At 34.8% G+C, this 22,629-nt stretch overlaps 1 protein-coding gene across 1 annotated transcript in view; it reads right to left on the reverse strand.

Moving 5' to 3' along the window:
* LOC148953448 (uncharacterized) overlaps positions 1-22,629 on the reverse strand; it is a 155,360-nt gene that overhangs the window by 62,225 nt on the left and 70,506 nt on the right. The window lies entirely within an intron of this gene.

Genomic DNA, 22,629 nt, shown 5'->3' on the forward strand with positions numbered 1-22,629 from the left:
CATCGATCTTCTCAAAAACATCAAAACAAGAAACAAATATAAAACTGCTCTTTTGAATAAGCTGTCAAGCATCCAACTCACGGGAGTCCCAACCACTGAGGAAGTCGACCGTCTGGTTGATGAAAGCTCCAAATCTTTGGAGTACAGTCCCGCACTGATAAACCATGGATCACACCCAAAATCATCGATATCTGTACTGAGAAACGTGTTCACGCCAACAAACAAGACCGACAAAGCCAGGATGAATACAGGCTCTGCGCCAATACGTCAACGGCATGTGCCATGAATGCGAAGACACCTTAAAAAAATGACAGCCACTACATGTACAAAATATTACGGGAGCTTTCGAAAAAGAAACCCGCGGCAGCAAAAGCCCTGTTAGATAAACATGGATAACTTATCACAGATTCTGAGGAGAGGCGGAAATACTGGAAGGAACACTTTTGTCTGAAACTGAACCACCACAATAACCCCTGACCCATCTATCCTACTGTCTTTTCAATTACCGGAGTACACAGTAGATCCAAGTCCACCACCATTACGAGAAGAGGTAGTGGTGCTATACCATCCATGAAAACAAATAAAGCTCCTGGCCCAAATATCATACAGTCAGATATACTTAAGTCTGGCCCAGAAGAACTGGTAGATATCTATCATAAAGTCACAGTAGGGCATCTGGTAAACAGGCTACTTCCCAATATCTTGGCCGAAGGCCATGATTGTCCCCCTTTACAAAAAGGATGAAAAAGGCGACAGTAATATCTACAAACCAATTAGCATGACAAGCCAACCGGCAAAGATCCTCTCGAAAATCCTAATTGACCGACTAAAATCCCTGACAGACCTCACTTTAGAGGAATATCAGACTGGCTTCCAAGACATCGATCTACTATAGATCATATTTTTTCCAACCGGCAACTGATGGAGGAAAATATAGAACGTTCCGAAGAACTGTTCTTACTTTTTATTGACTTTAAACAGGCCTTTGATTTAATATGGCGCAATGGGCTTTGCCACATACTTCTGCATTATGGAGTCCCCAAAAACATGGTAACGTTGATTAAAGATATGTATTTGAACTTCTGTAGCCAGGTTCAGACGCCTGAGGGATTGACAGAATAGATCCAGACGTCAGCAGGTGTTCTTCAGGGTTGCCTCCTATCCCCTCATCTATTTAATCTGTTTCTAAATGCAGCTTTATCACTTGCTAGAACCACAGACGGTGTATTCATTGGAGGAAAACTTGTCGATAAATTAGCGTCATGACATCTCCTGTCATGAATCATCTCCTTCAAACAGACACAAACGAGATAGTGTCAGCAACCGAATTCCTTGGGATGGTTGTCAACACAACAAACACGAAAGTCATGCGGGTATCCAGAGACTCTGCACCCAGAGCCATGCAGCTAACCATAAAAGGAGAGCAAATTGAAAATACAGAATCTTTTGTCTACCTCGGCAGTCTTTTAACCTCTAACAACGATTGCTCAAAATCGATTAGGTGTAGCTTCAAGAGCCTATCATCAATTTGGAAAAGCAAATTACTATCATTTTCATTGAAGGTCCAGCTCTTTAACTCTCTCATAACGCCCATTGCTATGTATGCAAGTGAAACATGGTCAATTGAAGCTGATGAATGAAGGCGAATCTACGCGTTTGAAACAAAATATCTCCGTGGCATAGCAGGAATCACCTAAATCGACCGAGTATCCAATAAAGACCTCCGTAAACTCCTCCACTGCTCATGCACTACCATGGACCCAATTCCATTTCTAAATCTCTCTAATAATAACGAAAGCGGATAAGAGCAATACAGTAGTAATCCTAGAATAAGATGATTATGATACTAAAATAGAAACAATTCTAAATGATTCTTCAACATATAAAAAACTTAACGCAGACCCAACTGAATTGTATGTTAAAAGATCAAGAAAAGATTTAGAAGACCTTAAAACAAATGGAAGTATCACACCCTACACGCATTACAAGTTCTTTCCGAGGGGATCAGACAGCCCAAGAATTTATTATTTTCCAAAAATACATAAAACAGATATCCCTTTAAGACATATAGTTTCAACAGCCAATTCACCAACGATAAAAATCGAGAAATGGGTAGCAATGACACTTAAACCTTTATTATATCTCCATGATTCGTGTATAAAAAACTTGGAATTCTTAAAAGATAAACTTATAAATGTAGAAATATCAGAAGAATCTAGATTGTTTAGTTTTGATATAAGATCCATGTATACGTATATTCCTTTTGATAAATCGTTTAGTATTTTATTCAATATATTTGATGAATATAAAAATGAAATAGAAGAAATATCTCCGGGAATTGAACTGGAAACTATTTAAATCTAATTAAAACAACTAGCAGGTATACTAATTACTTCACGTTTAGAGATAATTTTTACCGTCAAATTAGGGGATTGGCAATGAGAGGGCCTTTAAGTCCGTTGTTATCAAATATTGATGTAGAGTATGTAGAAAATTTATCAATAGAAACATATTTTTTAAAACCTAAATTTGGGGCAGATATATGGATGATATTTTAGTTATTTAGGATTATGGGGAATCACAAATTGAAGGTTTTTTGGAACAGTTAAATAATCTGGGAGGAGAATTAATTTTTATAATTGAAAAGGAAACAGAGAATAATTTACCGTTTCTAGATATTTTGATCCATAGAAATAATAACGAAATAGCGTTTTCAATTTACCGTAAACCGACTAATAACAACCGTTACTTCTCTTTCGCATCAAATCATCCGATCCAGGTAAAAAGGGGTGTGGTTATTTCTTTAGTTGTTTGGGTATTAAAATTAGTATCACCAGAATACATAAGCAATGAACTAATTTTTATTAGGGATATTCTAGTAGGCAATGGTTATCCGGAAAATATGATTTCTCAAATAATTGAAAAAAGGACAACAAAAAGTTAATGGAACCAGAAATATTAGAAGAAGATGGGTCAAATCAAGAAACAAATTACATAACTTTGCATTTTATCACAATATTGTCACAAAAATTAAGAAGAGAATAAAAAAACCATAATATAAAAAAAGCATTTAAAGCAGGACAAACCACAAGCTCTTTGTTAAATAAAGGGAAAGACAAGGTACCGAGAAATTTGCAAAAGAGAGAATGCAAAATTCCATGATCTAGCGGTAAATTTTATGCGAGAATAACACAACAGATTTTAGAAAATAGGGTACAGCAACACAAGAATGCCATAGATTGCTCTCTAAAATAAAATAAAACACCGGAAACGTTGGAGTCAGCTGTTGCAGAACATGTTTATAATTTTCCTCATCACAGTATTTTATTACATCAAACAAAAAATGGAAGATACGTCTTTAAGACTTTTATAAAGTTTCAAGGAAATTAAAGAAATAAAAAATATAATATATGAGGGTATTAAAATCAATAGAGATGAAGGGGAATTTAGGATCAGTTCAATTTATAATAGTTTAGTTAAAAAGCAGGCAAGATTTTCAATCAGTACTGATTTTAATAATAGTTCTGAAACGAAAGATGACCTTGCGAAGAAAGGTCAGAATGGGTTAAATGCTGGGAAAAGTAAACGAACTGCAGCTAAGCTTGCAAGCAAACGAATCAGTTCAATTTATAATTCAAACATTGGTTGATGAACTTTGTGAGATTTAATTAGGGGTTATGGGCGGGGGGTTAGCTGACCTTTATTGTTTTGGTTTAAGCATGAATATATTCTTTATTTTTTGATAGATTACCATTTATATACTTTGAGGAGGCGTCTTTAAATCAATATAGACATTCGATTTCGTATATACACCAGTGAATTGAAGTGTTTATTTAATATGTGATTTTTGTTTCCTATTTATTTATATTTTTTCTTTTGTTGTTTTTTTCTCTTTATGTGTATAGTATGTTTTTATTTTGATGTAAGTTAAGTTTTTTAAAAAGAACATTTTTTGTTTCATTTTTTTCTTTTCTTTTTTTTCCCTTGAGAAAGGCTCCCGGACGTGGTGTCAAAATATTTGAGTATTTTTGTTTAATTAAGTGTTTATTTTATTGTATTCACTGCTTTATAAAAATTAAAATCCGTTTTTCTTGCTTAATTTTTTGCAAATGGAAAAGCAGTGCGGTCTAAGAAATTATTATAGACTAAGCTTTGTACAAGGTTGGGGAATTAAAGATTGAAACGGAAGTCACCCCAAATATATGATTCATAAATAAATTGTAAATTATTGCCTATAGGGGGGGATAGGGGGCTATCATTTGTAAATGATAATACCTCATTTTTTTTATTGAAAGCAGGGATGCCAAAAAGAAAATTATGCTTTTCATTTAAAGTGGAGACAGAAGAAAATGATATCAAATTCCCTGGGAAACCATTGAAATATTTGATAGACCCAGGACCCCCCATTAGGACTTGTTCATTGTCTTGGACATTTTGCGATTTCTCATAGGCTACTGGCCTAATTTGGCTTTTGTATGTGCTCCCTTTTAACTAGATTCTTAGGATCTTATTGAATGTCACGGCGAATCTATGACTCAGTTTTCCAGAATTTGAGGTATATCTGAATAATTTCAATATTTTTGTTGTTGTCTTTGTACCCCTTTACTCATACCCTCAATTTTTTTTTTCAAGGAACAATAAGCTGTTTAACGTTATTTTGCGTGTTTGTATGAACCATATAGTGACCTAGTTAATTATTAAGTAAATCATTTTTCTAATGAAAGCTGAGACGGTATCCTATCAAGGTGGTATCCAGAGGGGGGGGGGTAGGGATGTATTAAATTTAAATGATAATATCACGAAATTTTTATTGAAAGCAGGGATCCCAAAAAGTTATTTTTTTTAATTTAAAACAGAGACGGCATCCTATCAAGGTGGTATCCAGAGGGGGGGGGGGTAGTGAGCTATCATATTTAATGATAACATCTCGACTTATTTTTTGAAAGCAGGGGTGCCAATAAGTTAATTATTTTGTTTTATTTAAAGCAGAGACGGCGTCCTATCAAGATGGTATCCAGAGGGAGGGGGGCATAGGGAGTTATTATATTTGAGTGATGGTACCTTGATTTTTTTTATTTTATTGAAAGCAAGGATGCCAAAAAGTTGAAAAGTTGACAAAAATTAACAGGATTTTCGTGAGTTATACTTGATACAGCACTTACATGGTTTTATCTTCCAAAGGGAAAGGGACACATGCGTCAACCCGTTTTTTTCTTATTGATGAAACGGCTTTACTTTGAAAACATTCATTCATAAGTACCATGCAGATTCACACTAAAACGAATTGGTGTGACGAAAGTGATATCGACATCCCCACCTAACGTTGTGCTCGAGTGACAATGTTGTAACATGGTTCTTATGGTATTTAAGTGATGCTGTTGTAGATGCCTTTATTCTCCCTTTATAGGGGAGATAAACTCTGGCCCTAAGGTAAATAAACTTTGGTAGTGTGCCTTAGGCTATGACCGAAATAATGAGGCGTACCAACTGGGTATGTTCGAGGGACTAAAAGTAGATTGTAGAGAGGTTGGCTATAATGCAATGCTTTTATTCAATTAACGTATAATAATACTAGATATATATTTTCTAAGGGGACTGGCTGTCCCAAGTAGACCACAAGTCTCGGAAAACTACGATAATACTCGTATATAATAGGATACTTAGACACTTACAATGATCCGACAAGATTCCAAGGTATTTCTAAAAACAACGGACCAGAGGTCAGTCTGGCATCAAGTTAGTTTCCGTCTACCCCTTCCCATAAAATGTATCTTTTATACATTTCATTCAACCACACATTCCTTTGCCCAACAGATGCAAGGACTAAGAACCTTGGATGTCTTAATGTCTCATAAAGCCGAAATTTGGCTAGGTATGTCCCTTATCTTAACAATAAGTTTTGTTTTTAAAATTTGCGCTTTCGTTTTTATATACTTTTACTAAATCAATAACGAACTAGATTAAAAAGCTTTACCACAACAATGGCGCCCATGGTCCAGTGCCCAAGTTACATTAAAAGGCCAGGTCATAATAAAAGCTTTCAATTTGGGAGGTTCAAGTAGAAAGGCCTCAGGAGATCGTGACGGGGCTCCATATATGGGCATAGAGTCCATAGGGAGATGGTTTTTGTCACTGAGAATAAAAAACAGGATTTTTCTCACTTGAAAAAACAAGAATTTTCTCACTTTTATGGATTTTTATTGGACGGTTGTGAGTGTTGGTCAATTTATTTGATGTTTTTCATGGATGTCAACATCAATTCATGTCTGTTTTATGGTTTTTGTCAGTGATAATAGAAAAACAGTATTTTTCTCACTTTGATGGATGTTTTATGGTTTTTGTCAGTGAGAATGGAAAAACAGGATTTTTCTCACTTTGATGGATGTTTCTTGGATGTTCTCACTTTGATGGATGTTTTATGTTTTTTGTCAGTGAGAATGGAAAAACATGATTTTTCTCACTTTGATGGATGTTTTTTGGATGCTTATGAGTAACACATGACACATGACACATGAAACGTGACACATGACACGTGACACATGACACATTACACAACACCTGAGACATGACACATGACACATGACACATGACACGACACAGGACACATGACGAATGACACATGACACATGACACATGACATATGACATAAGAATGACGTAATCAACTAGGACAAATGGATTTTCTGAGAAATTGATTACATAATCGGTAGAACCCTATCAGGAGGTCGTGACGGGGGTCCATATATGGATATAGAATGACGTAATCGACTAGGACAAATGAATTTCTGAGAAATTGATTACATAATCAGTAGAACCTTATCAGGAGGTCGTGACGGGGGTCCATATATGGATATAGAATGACGTAATCAACTAGGACAAACGGATTTTCTGAGAAATTGATTACATAATCGGTAGAACCCTATCAGGAGGTCGTGACTGGGGTCAATATATGGACATATAATGACGTACTCGACTAGTACAAATGGATTTTTGAGAAATTTATTAAATAATCAGTAGACCCCAATCAGAAGATAGTGACTGGGCTTAATACAGGGACGAGGAATTACATAATCAACACAGACAAACGTAATTCTGAGAAATCGATTACATAATATGTAAAAACATATCGGGAGGTCGCGAATAAACTCCAAGCAATAATTTTCGAAAGACATTTCAGAACAAGTTCTTTTCTAAATGTCCCTCTTAAACCCATTCTACAATTAAAGTACCCATCCTTTTCACCCACAACTTAGTTACAGCTAAGAGTTTGAAGTTTTACCATAGAGTCTTAGCTTAGAGTTTTAGTTAGAGTTCTAGTTTAGTTTAGTTTTAGTTATGAGTTTAGAGTTTTTAAGCTTAGAGTCATAGCTTAGATTTTTAGTTAGAGTTCCAGTTTAGTTTAGTTTTATTTAAGAGTTTAGAGTTTTTAGCTTAGCGTCTTAGCTTAGAGTTTTTGTTAGAGTTCTAATTTAGTTTAGGTAAAGTTAAGAGTTTGGAGTTTTACCTTAGAGACTTAGCTTAGAGTTTTAGTCTAGTTTAGTTTTACTTAAGAGTTTAGAGTTTTAGCTACAACTATACTTTACAGCTTTTTGGTTACCTCAACACCAAGAAATACTTTTCAAAGACCATTTCAGAGCAAGTTACTTTCTTAATGTCCCTCCTAAACCCATTTTCCATCTTGAAGTACTTATCTGTTTTCATCCACAACTATACTTTACAGCTTTTTGGATACCTCAACACTAAGAAATACTTTTCAAAGACCATTTCAGATCAAGCTACTTTCTTAATGTCCTTCCTAAACACATCTTCCAACTCGTAGTACTTATCTTTTTCACCCTCAACTATATATTACATCTTTTAGGTTACATCAAAACCAAGAAATAGTTTTAAAATACAATTTCAGAGCAAGTTACTTTCTTAATGTCCCTCCTAAACCCATTTTCCAATTTTAAGTACTTATCTTTTTCACCCACAACTATACTTCACGTCTTTTTGGATACCTCAACACCAAGAAATAATTTTCAAAGACCATTTCAGAGAAAGTTACTTTCTTAATGTACCTCCTAAACACATTTTCCAACTAGAGGTACTTATCTTTTTCACCCAAAACTATACTTTACAGCTTTTTGGACACCGCAACACCAAGAAATACTTTTCAAAGACCATTTCAGAGCAAGTTACTTTCTTAATGTCCCTTCTAAACCTATTTTACAAGTTTAAGTACTTATCTTTTTCACCCTCAACTATACTTTACATCTTTTTGGTTACCTCAACACCAATAAATACTTTTCAAAGACCATGTCAGAGCAGTTTCCTTCTATTATGCAGCTTCTTCACCTTTTTATCAACTTGAAGTAATTATCTTTTTCAACCACAACTCTACTTGGCAGCTTTTTGGTGACATAAAAACCGCGATGTACCTCTCAAATACAATACATGAGACCGTTAATGTCTTAACGTCCATTCACAGCCCATTTTCCACCATGGAGTACTTATATTTTTCACCCACAACTATACTTTACAGTTTTTTGGATACATCAACACCAAGAAATACTTTTCAAAGAACATTTCAGAGCAAGTTACTTTCTTAATGTTTCTCCTAAACCCATTTTCCAACTTGAAGTACTTATCTTTTTCAGCCACAACTATACGTTACAGCTTTTTGGATACCTCAACACCAAGAAATACTTTTCAAAGACCATTTCAGAGCAAGTTAATTTCTTAATGTCCCTCCTAAACCCATTTTCCAACATGAAGTGCTTATCTTTTTGTAAAACCTATTTTACAAGTTGAAGTACTTATCTTTTTCACCCAGAACTATACTTTACTGCTTTTTGGATACCTCAACACCAATAAATACTCTACAAAGACCATTGCATATCAAGTTACAGTCTTAAGGGACATAATCAACCCATTTTCCAATTTAAGTACTTATCTTTTTCACCCACAACTATACTTTACAGCTTTTTGGATACCTAAACACCAAGAAATACTTTTCAATGACCATTTCTGAGCACGTGATTTTCTTACTGTCCCTCCTAAACCCATTTTCCACCTTGAAGTACTTATCTTTTTCACCCCCAATTATACTTTAGAGTTTTTTGGATACCTCAACACCAAGAAATACTTTTCAAAGACCATTTCAGAGCAAGTTACTTTCTTAATGTTCCTCCTAAATCCATTTTCCAGCTTGAAGTACTTATCTTTTTCACCCACAACTATACATTACAGGTTTTTGGATACCTCAACACCAAGAAATACTTTTCAAAGACCATTTCAGAGCAAGTTTTTTTCTTAATGTCCCTCCTAAACCCATTTTCCAACTTGAAGTGCTTATCTTTTTGTAAAACCTATTTTACAAGTTGAAGTACTTATCTATTTCAACCAGAACTATACTTTACAGCTTTTTGGATACCTCAGCACCAAGAAATACTTTTCAAAGACCATTTCAGAGCAAGTTACTTTCTTAATGTCCCTCCTAAACCCATTTTCCAATTTAAAGTACTTATCTTTTTCACCCACCACTATAGTTTAAAGCTTTTTGGATACCTCAAAACGAAGAAATACTTTTCAAAGACCATTGCAGAGCAAGTTACTTTCTTAATGTCCCTCCAAAACCCATCTTCCACCTGGACGGCCTGATTTTTTTCAGCCCCCATTCTACTTTCCAGCATTTTGGTTACCTCACCATCAAGAAATACTTTTCAAAGACCATTTCAGAGCAAGTTACTTTCTTAATGTCCCTGCTAAACCTGTTTTACAACTTGATAATCTTATTTTTTTCACCCACATAAAGTCTTTACATATTAGTGGATACCTATTAACCATGAATTACTTTTCAAAGCCCCTGTTAGTGCATGTCCCAGTCTTACAATCCCTCAGAAACCCATTTTTCAAGTTTAAGTACTTACCTTTTTCACCCACAACTCTCCATTACAGCTTTTAGGTTAACTCATCACCAAGAAATACTTTTCAAAGACCAAAAATGTTAAAGTTCCATTATTAATGTACCTCCTAAACCCATTTTAAAAGTTTATGTACTTATCTTTTTCACCCTAAACTGTACAATTACTACTGCTTTTTAACAAACACACAAGAAATTCATTTCTTAGACCAGGTCTTAGCCATTGAAATCCTTAATACTCATTCTTAACCTACTTTACAACTTGTAGATCTAATCTTTTAAACCCACAACTAACCTTTGCATCTTTTTGGTTACATAAACTACAAAAAATACCTAACAATGACAATACCTGAGCCCGTTACTTTTTTATCGAACCATAGGAGGCCATATTCCACCATGAAGTACTTATCTTTTTCACCCACAACTATACTTTAGAGATTTTTGGATACCTCAACACCAAGAAATACTTTTCAAAGAACATTTCAGAGCAAGTTACTTTCTTAATGTTTCTCCTAAACCCATTTTCCAACTTGAAGTACTTATCTTTTTCACCCACAACTATACTTTACAGCTTTTTGGATACCTCAACACCAAGAAATACTTTTCAAAGACCATTTCAGAGCAAGTTAATTTCTTAATGTCCCACCTAAACCCATATTCCAACTTGAAGTGCTTATCTTTTTCATCCACAACTATACTTTACAGCTTTTTGGATACCTCAACACCAAGAAATACTTTTCAAAGACCATTTCAGAGCAAGTTACTTTCTTAATGTTCCTTCTAAACCCATTTTCCAACTTGAAGTACCTATCTTCTTCACCCACAACTATACTTTGCAGCTTTTTGGATACCTCAACACCAAGAAATACTATTCAAAGACCTTTTAAGAGAAAGTTCCATTCTAAGTGACACACATAAACCAAAGGTACAACTAAAATAAATGATATCTTTCACACCAAACTATAAGTTACAGCCTTTTGGATACCAAAAAACCAATAAATACTTTTCAATGACCATTTCAGAACAAGTTACTTTCTTAATGTCCCTCCTAAACCCATTTTCCAACTTCAAGTACTTATCTTTCCCACCCTCAACTATACTTTACATCTTTTTGGATACATCAATACCAAGAAATACTTTTCAAAGACCATTCCAGAGCAACTTACTTTCTTAACGTCCCTCCTCAACAATTATTTCCAACTTGAAGAAATTATATTTTTTCCGCACAACTATACTTTTGAGCTTTTTGGTTACCTCAACACCAAGAAATACTTTTCAAAGACCATTTCAGAGCAAGTTACATTCTTAATGTCCCTCCTAAACCCATTTTCCAACTTGAAGTACTTATCTTTTTCACCCACGACTATACTTTACAGCTTTTTGGATACCTCAACACCAAGAAATACTTTTCAAAAACCTTTTCAGAGCAACTTACTTTCTTAATGTCCCTTCTAAACCCATTTTCCAACTTGAAGTACTTATCTTTTTCACCCACAACTATACTTTACAGCTTTTTGGATACCTCAACGCCAAGAAATACTTTTCAAAGACCATTTCAGAGCAAGTTACTTTGTTAATATCCCTCTTAAACACATTTTCGATCTATAAGTTATGCTCTTTTTCACCAACAAACAGTATCGACATCTTTTTGGATGCATGTTCACCAAGATATTCTTTTAATTTATCTTTTCATAGAAAAATACTCTTTTATTGTCCCACCAATACCAATTTTTCAGCATGATTAACTTCCCTTCTGCACCCACAACTATACAGTACAGCATTGATTATGTAATCAATTTCTCAGAAATCCGTTTGTCCTAGTTGATTATGTCATTCTAGATCCATATATGGACCCCCGTCACGACCTCCTGATAGGGATCTACTGATTATGTAATCAATTTCTCAGAAATCCGATTGTCCCTAGTCGATTATGTCATTCTATATCCATATATGGACCCCCGTCACGACCTCCTGATAGAGATCTACTGATTATGTAATCAATTTCTCAGAAAATCCATTTGTCCTAGTTGATTACGTCATTCTTATGTCATATGTCATGTGTCATGTGTCATGTGTCATTCGTCATGTGTCATGTTTCGTGTCATGTGTCATATGTCATGTGTCATGTCTCATGTGTTGTGTCATGTGTCATGTGTCATGTGTCACCTGTCACGTGTCATGTCTCATGTGTCATGTTTCGTGTGTCATATGTCATGTGTCATGTTTCATGTGTCATGTGTTACTCATAACCATCCAAAAAACATCCATCAAAGTGAGAAAAATCATGTTTTTCCTTTCTCACTGACAAAAACCATAAAACATCCATCAAAGTGAGAACATCCAAGAAACATCCATCAAAGTGAGAAAAATCCTGTTTTTGCATTCTCACTGACAAAAACCATAAAACATCCATCAAAGTGAGAAAAATACTGTTTTTCCATTCTCACTGACAAAAACCATAAAACAGACATGAATTGATGTTGACATCCATGAAAAACATCAAATAAATTGACCAACACTCATAACCGTCCAAGAAACATCCATAAAAGTGAGAAAATTCCTGTTTTTTCAAGTGAGAAAAATTCTGTTTTTTCATTCTCAGTGAGAAAACCATCTCCCTAGGGACTCTATGCCCCTATATGGAGCCCCGTCACGATCTCCTGAGGCCTTTCTACTTGTTCAAGGAGGAGTCTTTGACAGTCTTATGACCTCAGGGTAATAGATGTTACAACGTTCTTACGTATCTACAGTGGTTTAAAAATTCGATCACCCCACAAATGATTACCAAAAATATGCACAAATATAACAAATGTAACACTTTTTTCAAAGCTTTGAAGAAAAGCAAAAAAGGCTAAATACCCCTAACTACGCTTGGAAGCTATTTTAAAAAGAAACTCTTTGGAGATTTCCATGTAAATTACCATAGTAGAAGCTTTGAGCCTGGGTGGGGATCAAAGAGGAGTCTTTGAGTATTTGACCACAGTATTTTGAGTATTTTGAATTATCCTTGCGACTTTCTTAAATTTGGTAATTTTTGTGAACATTTGGAAATCAAAGCTTAAACCCAATAACTGTTGCTAAGTGTCCTAACATTTTGCTTGGATTAAAAGTGACGAACTAGGATGAAAATCTCAACATCTTCCCGGAGCTACTTCAGTCTGCATATTATTTCATTTACTTACATTTAAAACGGATAAGCTTTTCATTTTTTACCTAAGAAAATAGCTGGCACTTCATTTTTCTTCAAACCGAATAAACCCTTAAGTGTTTTTTGTTTCATTGTAATTGAAGTGTTTTCACGTGAAATGCTCATCGTATATTTTTCAATTTGATAAATTTCCTCTTTTTAGATTCAGTTTATAATTTTACTGATACTAGGTATTTATCAGTTTATAATTTGGAATGAATCCCCAAAAGAAAAAATGAATAATATCCAAAACGGCAGCCAAAAGCAATAAGAGAATCAGCACTTCAGCCTTAGCCTATATGACATATTCTATAAATAAGCCAAAAAAAAATTAAAATGTATTTTTTTTAATTGTTATTAAAAACCAGTTTTTAATACAAGAAGGCTTTTTAGGAATCCAAAAGAGCAAAAAAAAAACATTCAATATCAAAGTCACCCATTTCAAATGTTTTAAAGGTGACAAATCAGATATAGGCAAAGGGCATTATGAAAAAATTAAGCTTCTATGTTCAAAGTTATATTCAAAGTTTTTACCCAGATAACTGACGAATTTTGTGATACGGTATTTTAAGTTTTGTATAAAAAATTGAAATATAACTTTCAATTTCTAGCTGAATGAGTCCACTCCGAAGTGGTTACTGTAACTGTCTCCATATGAAGTGGCCTGGCAAAAAAAACGATATCCTACATGGAAGCCATATCGCTCTTTACTTAAGCAATGATGTTGCGCTGCCTATGACTAAAAAAACGACGGTCAAATATCTTTTATAAGCTTAGAAACACGGCTAGAAAATATTCTTTGATTCCCAGTGATTTGTACTGTTTGAAATATCTATTGGCGTAAAGAACTTCAGTCAATCATACCTCTTTAAAAACTCATTTGGTTATAATTATCTGTATTTTAGTCTCGGGATTACGCAAGAGGTGCCAATGAAGCAACCGTTCCATCCCTTTCATTTAAGAAGACGTTAGCAAAAACAGTCTGCTTGATATGGAATTTGAATAATTGCCCTTCCAAGTAGGAATAATTTCTGTTCGTTTTCAAATAATACCTGTAAATCTGGTTCACCCTTTATGAAATATACCCCTCCCCCTAACGGTAAACTCAACGTGAATCTCGCCCAATGTAAAGTACACCGCCTCCCGTCAAATTTACTCCAGACAGTACCATCCTCGCTGAGCAGCCCCTTTCCATTTAAAATTGCTTGCGGACGATTCAGCCTGAAAAATTTTCCTTAGAATTCTTTCATTTGAAAAAGACTTTAATCTCTATTCAGTTTCTTGATCACCCCAGAAATCCCCCCTTCTGTGGAAATTATTTCCCAGAAATGAAAACGCGCGGAAAAAAGCCCCTGGACAATTCCCCCGGAACATCTCCACATGACAAATTGGGCAAAGAGAATGTAAGACAATTAAAAATTATTTCGTATAGTAGTTCTGTAAATTCCCCCAGTGTAACATATCCCCTGGAATATTCACCCCCATGAAATTTCACTCCCAAAAGAAGATTATCCCTGTAAAAATCAACCCCAAGTACACTCCCCCCCAAAAAAAAAGTCTCTATGCTTCAAAATAACATATACTATACGTAAATAATGGGTGAAGTTCATATCTTACAGGCCTCTTCCCACGTGGGGGGTCATTTTGAACCTAAAGACATAATTATTTGATCTTTCAACTATACCGAACAAAATGGCTATCTGAAAATTTTCATCATATAAACTTTTGGAAAAAATGGGTGTTGGAGGGGGTCCAGTTACCCTCCAATCTTTTTGGTCACTAAAAAGTGTGCTAGAACTTTTAATTACGGTACGAATGACCTCTTGCCTGATATTCTAGGAACACTTGGTATATACGATCACCCCTGGGCGAATAAACAAACAAAGAAACAAAAAACACGCATCTTTCTTCTGGCCAAAAATACAAATATCTCATTTTCGCAGATAGGTAGTGTTTGGCGATATCTTAATAAAACGATATATCGATATTTTTCTTTCGATATTCGATAATCGATATATCGATTTCGATATGTCTGATCAATTTTTTGCTCAGACTTCCTTTAGGGTTTGGTAAAATTCTTTAACAAACTTTGTAAATACAGAGTATTTTGCACGTTTTATTTTAAATCTTAATTGCACATTATTAAGTTTTTAATAAAATAAATAAACTTCTATTACATGAATGAACATTTTAAAAACCCTGATTTGGAACTACCTGGGCTCAGGATAAAGAAAAATTAAACTACTGGCTATTTTTGGCTATGCAAATCAGCAACATGTCAATATTTTCCTCTTAGAATTGGTTCAGCCTTTCAGTGATTAACCCAAAAAAAAATCGTTTTTTTTTAACTGAAAGTAATGAGCAACATTAAAAATTAAAAGAATAGAAATTTTCCCGTTTATAAGGGGGACAACCCCTCCTCAATAAATCGCTCTTCACTCCAAAGCTTCTGTTTGTATTTTAAAAATTTCCTGACTCTAATTAAACGGCACTTGTGTTTCAAGAGTTGTTTTAAAATAATTGGACAAAAAAATAAAATTGACTAGGGAGCAAACCTGCTCATATACGTAATAATTTCTGTTCTTTTAAGTTTTAATGTTGCTCCTAACTTTCGGTTGAAAAAACTTGATATTTTATTTAATTTCTGATCGTTTTTTAAATAATTCTTGGAAATCCAGCGCCCAATTCACAAAAATTTCCCTCCCCCATGGAAACATTCTCCATGGAAATATTTTCCCTTTTAATCCCCTTCCCCCGCCCCCCCCCACTAGAAAAAAAATTCCCCTGAAAATGTCTGTATACTTCCCAATAACCAATACTATTTGTAAACAATGGGCAAAGTTCATAACTTGCAGCCCTTCCCCCGGGGCTTTGGGGGATTAAATAATCTTCAAAGACATAGTTATTAGATTTTTGACTATGCTGAACATAATGGCTATCTCAAAATTTTAATCGGGTGACTCTGAGAAAAAAAAATGAGCGTGGGAATTTTTTTGGTCATTTAAAAAGGGCACTAGAACTTTTGATTTACGTTCGAATGAGCTCTCTTGCGATATTCTAGGAACACTGGGTCGGTACGATCATCCCTGAAAAAAAAATAAACACACATCCGTGATCTTTCTTCTGGCAAAAAATTGCCAATTCCACATTTTTACAGATATGAGCTTGAAACTTCTACACTACGGTTTTCTGATATACTGAATCTGACTGTGTAATTTTCACTATGATTCTATCACTTTCAGAAGGTTTCCCCCTTTTTTGAAAATAAGGCTAATATTTTCAGGCTCGTAACTTTAGATGGGTAAAAATAAACTTGATAAAACTTATATATTTCAAGTCAGCATAAAAATCCAATTCTTTTGATATTATCTATTTGTATCAAAATCCCGTTTTGTAGAATTTCGGTTACTATTGAGCCGGATCGCTCCTTACTTACAGTTCGTTACCACGAACTGTTTGATTATATTCGGCTCATTAAATGCTTTTCATTCAGTACTTCCACCATCTCCAAAATTTTGGGGAGTTCCCCCAAAATCTTGCAGAAGTGAAGCGGCACAATCGCTTAGGCCTAGAAGCGTCAAAGCGTCGAAGCGTCAAATCGCCCTGCTGACATATAGTGCAAAACTTTTGAATAAGATAATCAGTACTGTTTCTGTTATTGCACTCTTTTATGTAAACGCCACATGAAAATTTCAATCCAAATGAATGAACCTGAAGACGGGCATACATATTTTGAAAGTCTAAAAGTCCTTAAACAGGAAATACAAAGTGTAGGAAGACCCCTATGGATGAACTTCTGCGAAATTATATATTTGGTTTACTTAGAGACAGTCTACAAGAGGATGCCGCCTTCACAAAGAGCTCAAAAATAACCTGGAGCTTCTTGTTTGAAATATATGCCAGGGGTCAATTAGTTAATAGATCTAAACCAGCATACAAAATTGATTCCAGGATGAGGATAGGCAGGTATCACAGCTTCTAAGGGTTGATTGGGTAAAAAAAATAAAAAGAAAAGAAAACTGTGGATTGTCTCCTACCATTTAAGACACTGTGTGCTGACGAAATTTATCGTATCTTGTTCGAAAAAGGATGGGAAAAGTTACAAACCTATCACATCTTGATTGCTGAGAAGAGTATCACTTCAGACTATGTTCCCAGGGTATGACCAACAAAATATATTTTTGCTTAACCTTGGAAGTAGTGTTGGGCTCAGGGGTGGATCCAGGGGGAGGGGGTGCGCGCCCTCCTAACGTAGACTAAAGTAGTGTAATTTTCTTAATTAACGTAAGTTTGCATTAATTAAACTTGCTCCTAACGCGAGTTTATCGAACCAACCTATTTTGCGCCCCCCCCTAAAACTCCTAGATCCACCCCTGGTAAGGCGATATTATCTATCGATATAGATATATCAAAATATCTCACAAAATATCGATATCGAATATCGAAACCTAAATATCGATATCAAAAACGATATTATTTCGGCTTTTTCTGGTATCGACTACTGAACGTTAAGCGGAATATATCCAAAATAGAAATTTGTTTCGCAAATGGCCGAGAAGAAAAATAATGTATTCTATCCACTGACTCATATATGCTGATAAAGGGCATGCACAGCTGTATCCATAAGATGGCAAAGGCCAGTTCTTAAACTATGTTTAGAGTAGGTGGACTCTCAAAAGTTGCAGAGAACCTCCAAAAGTCTTGGCTACATAAAATATCTACTAAGCTTATAGGCCTTGCTCAGATCACACTTTAGATCAGGTCACGATTCCCATTTAACTTAATTCACGTTTCTAGAAATTACGTATTAACTATATGACGATCGTCTCCAAGTTGAGAGTAAAGTCGCAAGAGGCATGGATCGGGCCTAACTGGAATCTGTATCAACAGATGCAAGTGCCGTCACAGTCCCTGTGATTAACTACAGAATTAACTACAGAATTAAGCCAGTTTGTTCTGAGCACATGACGGAGTTTCCATAGTCAATGCAAAGCAAGCTTCGTCAGCAGCTGGATCTATCACGGCTCTCCAGATTTTCAGTAAGGAGTCTTCAGTTCCAGTAAAAACTAATCCACTCAAGTCGTGGAAGTCTTTGTTATATGGATCTCCAAAATACCTATACGACCTTGTCATAAAATTAATCAAAAAAACTTTTTGCACAAAATAAGTTTTTCAAAAAAAGGAAAGAGCTCCATTAAAAAAAAATTAACAAAAATAGAATCAAATAATCTGCAAAAGCTTACAACTACCACAAATCAGTATCAATAAATAAATGAAACCAAAAACAAACAGAAAATAAAATAAGTCAAACTCAAAACGAGCAGAAATTAACCTGAGTAGGATTCTAAACCCTATGCTTTCTAGAAGAGAGAATATAATTTGTATTCTACTGAAAAAAATTAAATGAATTTACTAAAAAAGTGTACATTGTAAGTTTAATATACATATGCTGATGTTTATTCCTTAAAATCTTAATTAATTTTTAATTTCTTATAGTTATAAAAGTGAAAATATGTAAAAGAATTTTTTTCAGTATATTACAAATTATATTATAACTTTTAGGAAGCATATATATATATATATATATATATATATATATATATATATATATATATATATATATATATATATATATATATATATATATATATATATATATATATATATATATATATATATATATATATATATATATCGAAATGAGCTCTTTTTGAAGTTTCTACGACAACACTTTCTATTAGAAACTTTATATACCCCCAGGATATAGCTTACAACCCTTGCGCCAAGGGCTGTGGGGGGATTGTCATCCTCAAATACATAATTTCTGGACCTATCTTTATCCTCAAAGACCTAATTTCCAGAACTTTAACTACGTTGAACAAAATGGCTATCTCAAAAGTTTGATTGAACGTGTTTGGGGAAATGGTGGGCGTGAGAGGGGGGTTAGTTGCCCTTCAATCACTTTCGACTATTAAAAAAGGGCAATGGCCCTTTTAATTTTCAATCAAATGAGCCCTTTTGGAAGTTTCTACGAAAACATTTTCTATAAAAACCTTACTTGCCCCCAGGTTATAACTTACAACCCTTGTCCTGAGGGGTTTGGGGTGTTTGTCATCGTCAAAGACTTAATTTCCGGAATTTTCAACTACGTTGAAGAAAATACCTATCTCCAAATTTTGATTGGATATGATTGGGGAAATGGTGGGTGTGAGAGGGGAGTTATTTGCTCTCCAATTGCTTTCGACTATTAAAAAGGGCACTAGCCCTTTCAATTTCCAATCAAATGAGCTTTTTTGATGTTTCTATGACAATGCTTTCTATAAGAACCTTATATGCCTCCAAGGCATAACTTACAATCCTTGACCCGAGGGCTCTGAGGGGATTGCCATCCCAAAATACATAATTTTTGGACTTATTAATACGTTGAACAAAATAGATATCTCAAAATTTTGATTTCATGTAGTTGGGTAAAGGGTGAGCGTGAGAGGGGGTAGTTGCCATCAAATTAATTTCAACTATTAAAAACGGCACTAGCCCTTTCAATTTTCAATCAAGTGAGCCTTTTTTGAAGTTTTAACGGCAACGCTTTCTATGAAAACCTTATATGCCCCCAGGAAATAACTTACAACCTTAGCGCTGAGGGCTATGGGGGGTTTATCATACTCAAACACGTAATTTTCAGACCCTTCAACTACGTTCAACAAAATGGCTAAATCAAAATGTTGATCGGAAGTGTTTGGGGAAATGATGTGCATGGCGAGGGAGGGGGGCATTCGTTCTCCGATCGCCTTTGACTATTAATAAGGGCACTAGCCCTTTCAATTCCAAATTGAATGAGTCCTTTTTGAAGTCTCTACGACAACGCTGGCAAAGACCTAATTTCCAGAACTTTCAACTACTAACTCTTAAGAGGGGCGTTAGTTGCCCTCCAATTAGTTTCGAGTATTAAAAAGGTTCGAACACTGGAATGTTTTATTTTAGTTATGCTGACTGTAACGTGTTTTATTTAAATTATATTAAAAAATAAACATGCCCCTTACATTTACTTCGTATGGGAAAACTCGGGCTCTGGAAAACTTAGCGGAAGATATCCAGTGCCAAGATCTTTACCTCTTGGATGGTATGGAAAAGAGTTTTTTTTAAACGTCTTGAGAGAGCCATAAATATATGGCTATCTCAAAATTTTGATTGAATGTGTTTGGCGAAATGGTGGGCGTAAGAGCGGGGTTAGTTGCCCTCCAATGACTTTCGACTATTAAAAACAGCACTAGCCCGTTCAATTTCCAGTCGATTGAGCCCTTTTCGAAGTTTCTACGACAACACATTATATAAAAAACCTTATATACTCTAAGGGCATAACTTACAACCCTTGCGCTGAGGACTGTGGGGGAATTGTAATCCTCAAAGACATAATTTCTGGACCTTTCAACTACGTTGAACAAAATGGCTACCTCAAAGTTTTTATTGGCTGTGTTTTGGGAAATGGTGGACTTAAGAGGGTGTTAGTTTTCCACCAATCACTTTTTACCATTAAAAATGGCACTAGTCCTTTCAATTTCGAATTGAATGAACCCTTTTCGAAGTTTCTATGACAACGCTCTCTATAAGAACCTTATATGCCCCCATAATCATGACGAAGATAATTTTTTAAACCACATTGGCCTGACATAACATAAAGAAAGAAAAACAAGCAAAAATGGGGTTTTTAGGGGTTGAATAAAATTACTGGCAAAACACAACAAAGCAAATAATTCGATGGGACAAAAGCCTCTCTTCTTCAGCACGAAACGAAAAAATATAATCAATAAGAGTGCCGAAGAAAAAACCAACAAATAAAAACGAGGAATGTCAATGTGAATGTGAAAAAAACTAATGAAAAAAAAAATAAAAAAGATGAATAAAATTCAATAAAAGCCAAAAATTGTAAGAATTAAAACCAAATACCTAACAACAATAAAAGTGAGTCATTCACCAATATCCGTTATTTGCAAAGCAATCCAAAATTGAACCGCCATCGAAGGATACTAGTGAATACTACTGCTATTACTACTAACAAATATATATGAAGCACCAAGCCGTCTGAGGCCAACACAGCTAAGGACACTCCTCCTCCATCCCAATCTATTTAAAGCATCCTTTTTTACACCCTTTCACGAAATTTCCAATTACTTTTAACTTTTCTTTATGACGTCCTCCCACCCCAGACGAGGACGAACTGCTATCCGTTTAGCCCTAGACGGTTGGCCAAAAAGAACAATCTTCGGCAATCTGTCATCCTTCATCCACACAACGTGCCCTAGCCATCTCAACATTTTTTTCATTATAGCCCTAGAGAGAGGTATTGAACCACATTTTTCATAAAGCCTATTGTTTGAAATATATTCTTTCAGTCAGGCGCTCAGAACAAACCGCGGGCAATTTCTTAGGAATATACTTAGCAATCCTGTACCTATTTTTTAAAACACCCATACTGTAGAGCCATTATTTGCTGTTACTAAAGTCGTCAACTCTAATATTCTATTATTGGTTTGCAGACTTATCTTCCTATTCTTCCAAATTTTTTAACTGTGAAAAAACACCCCGAGCATTGGCTATTCTACTTTTAACATCTTCACTGCTCCCTCCATCTTTACTATTAATACTACCTTGTCTCTCAGTCTGCATATCTCAGTCTAAAAAGTATCATATTACCATACTAATAATACAAGCGAATAACTGAAAAATAAAAGAAAAACTAATTCATTCACTCAAACAAAAACGAAACAGCATTGAATGAGTTGGAGAGCTATGTCATCTGATTCCTGATTTTAATTGAATAAAAAAAACAATTTTTTTTAACTGAAAGTAAAGAGCGACATTAAAACTTAAAATGAACAGAAATTATTCCGTATATGAAAGGGGCTGTTCCCTCCTCAACGCCTCGCTCTTTACGCTAAAGTTTGACTCTGTCTTAAAACATTATTTTTTAAAACAATAAAAAACGTTAGCGTAAAGAGCGAGGCGTTGAAGAGGGGACAGCCCCTTTCATATACGGAATAATTTTTGTTCGTTTTAATTTTTAATGTCGCTCCTTACTTTCAGTTAAAAAAACTTATTTTTTTATTTAATTTCTGATCGGATTTTAGTTAAAGCAGCTTTTATTTTCGCACATCGTCATTGAATAAGTAAAACAATATTTGCATATTAATTTTACTTTTCTTGTGATAAATGGCTTTCCAATAAACCAAAACCAATGCTATACAAAATACCAATACAGAAATTATTCCGTATATGAAAGGGGCTGTCCCCTCCTCAACGCTCGCTCTTTACGCTAAATTTTTTTATTGTTTCAAAAAAATAGAGTTGTGAGAAAGTCAAACTTTAACGTAAAGAGCGAGCGTTGAGGAGGGGACAGCCCCTTTCATATACGGAATAATATCTGTTCGTTTTAAGTTTTAACGTCGTTCCTTACTTTCAGTTAAAAAAAACTTGTTTTTTTTTATTTTTGAAAGTTTTTGAATTAATACAGGTATTGATTTTGGCTCACCGTACATGAATAA

Source organism: Artemia sp. Qi Xiang Cuo, chromosome 4 (genome assembly GCF_049724085.1).
Source record: "Artemia sp. Qi Xiang Cuo chromosome 4, ASM4972408v1, whole genome shotgun sequence".
NCBI classification, from domain to species: domain Eukaryota; kingdom Metazoa; phylum Arthropoda; class Branchiopoda; order Anostraca; family Artemiidae; genus Artemia; species Artemia sp. Qi Xiang Cuo.